Genomic DNA, 2522 nt, shown 5'->3' with positions numbered 1-2522 from the left:
ATTCTTTATAACATCAAAGAACTATACCTCGAAAAATCATTATTTGTCTAATACCTGATTCTTTTACAGATTGAAAGTCGTTTCTTTTACATACCCTGATATACCCTTGTGATATCCATGAGTTTCCTTACATTTTATTCAAATGTTTAATCGTCATTGATTATGATACGGTGTTATCAAATTATATTGTTTATCATATTGAACTGCTTTAGGATTGGATAGTTTTTATATATGTGGACCAGATTCGTGGTCAGACCATACCAATGGTCAAGTTAGGCCAATGTGTGCCTTGGATCCAGTAATTAGAGCAGTGTTGTGTGCTTTGCTCGGGGTTAGTGCGTGACTGATCAGCAGCCTAACCTTGGTTTTAAAACTTCAAATGAATATCCAATTCTAATGATTAGTTAAAAAGAAACTTGATTCCTTTGAAACATCTCATTTGATAATTGTTTAACCTCAATTATCGTTATCATGACTTGCTGAGCTAGTTAGCTCACTCTTGCGAATCTTTTTATATATTTTACAGTTGAAAAGAATATGGATGATAGTGAAGTTCCTCAGTCCAAAGTGCGTGCTAAGGTTCCAGTTGATTTGAATCGAGCTAGCAGAAGCTTCATGCGGTATAGAGATAATCAGATTTTAAGAATGATTTTATTTTCAATTGTAAGTTAAATTAGTTGGGATTTGGTACGTTGTAATAAATGTTAAGATTGTGGCTTGTTTTCATACTTTAACCTATTGCGATCCATGGTTTTGTGAAGCAGGGTCATTATCAATAATATTTCTTATACAGGTTCATATATTGTGTTTGTGTTGTGGACCCCAAACTTCTGACCCGGGTTTGGAGGGCGCCACAAAATAGGCCCATTGATTTTGTTTGAAATACGGGCTTTAAAAACACTGTTTGAGTTGTACGGGTTTTGATATAAAACATATAACTTACGATAAAACACTCAATAAATATCCAAAACATGTTCGGATCAAAACAGACAACACGTAGCACATAACATTTAGGGTTTAACGACTCAACACCTTTAATCACATAATAATACACATGATTTATCTTTATTATGATATAATACAAGCGTAATTTCTCGGTCGTTGCACATACATTCATACTTTATTCATTAGTCGAGGACATAAATTTACAATAAGATACATATGTCAGTAGTGTTTAACATGAAAATTCAAACAATTCAAACGCATTCACTGCAACCGGAATTGTTGAAGAAGAGGGATTCTACCTTCGCTGACACTACTGCCAGGTTATTATATTCCTTAAGTGGATCAACTAGTTCAGGTGCTTTCTAGGAAATATTCATGTCTTCATTTCAACCTCTTTCAAAGGAAAATATTGACAACTAAGCATTTATAAAACGGAAACACTATGATACGTAGAAAAATATTGTATCATCTATAAAGAAATTATTATGTTGTGCAGAAAAACAGTGTTATAACATATGTGATACCAGAATCCATAGATACGAATCATGAATTAAATATAAATTTTAGATTTTGGATTACTGATACATTATAATTCATAATAATTTCTAATTTGGATTCACACAACTAATTCTTTTCATTTTCATCAAGAGTCACAAATTGAAGGACATGGTTAAAAAGTTATCAAAATAGTTACCTAACACACATACGATACCTACACTCTGGATTGAGCTGCTAATATTTTCAAAAAAGGCCCAAACCGACCACTCAAACTTTTTTTAACCCAACACTTTTAAAGATATATTGCATCAGTGTATTTTTAAATACAATAACAAATTTTTATGATAGATCTGTACTATACTCAACTATTTTTATAATTTTATACGGAATTTTCAAGAATTAAATATTTTTTAACAAACATCATTTTTATCTAACTTATTATTGTCTCATATTTGTGCTCAAAGATGGTGCCGTAACATAGGGTACTATGCACAATATCATTTCCAAGTTTCAATCAGTTATTATATTATATGCAATTAGATTCTTAGCAATTTTAGGAATATGACAAAATAATATTTAAAATTCATTATCAATTGAATTTGAGTGATACGATACATGTGTTAGAAAGTAGAAAATATTATAAATTCTCGGTATGAAAATATTTATATAAGAATGAAATATAAATACAAGCATATTTGCTTATATAAAACTAAACTAAAAAAAAGATGTAAACACATTTATTTTGATGGCAATCCCAATCTAAAATTTATCTCAACTTTGAGTGGAAGATACATTTTCTACCTTGTCAAACAAATTATCATAAATCAATATGTAATGAATAATATCTAGTACACCCAAACCTTTAATTTTACAAATATTATACACTCGTTGGAGGTTATATTATAGATGTCTATATATGTGATTGTTAGATAGGTAACTTTTGATATAAAACTATGTTAGGTCCCGAATTATCGTAGAAGGGGGGGCTGAATATGATAATCACTAAATTAAAAATTCTTTCGAATCTTTAGCGGATAAAATATTTAGTGCTCGGTTAGTGGTTCCGTGTTCTTGAGAGG

The sequence above is a fragment of the Apium graveolens genome, chromosome 11, assembly GCF_009905375.1.
Source record: "Apium graveolens cultivar Ventura chromosome 11, ASM990537v1, whole genome shotgun sequence".
In the NCBI taxonomy this organism is placed as follows: Eukaryota; Viridiplantae; Streptophyta; class Magnoliopsida; order Apiales; family Apiaceae; genus Apium; species Apium graveolens.
The sequence above is the reverse complement of the archived record's forward strand: the minus strand, read 5'-3'. Positions refer to the sequence as shown.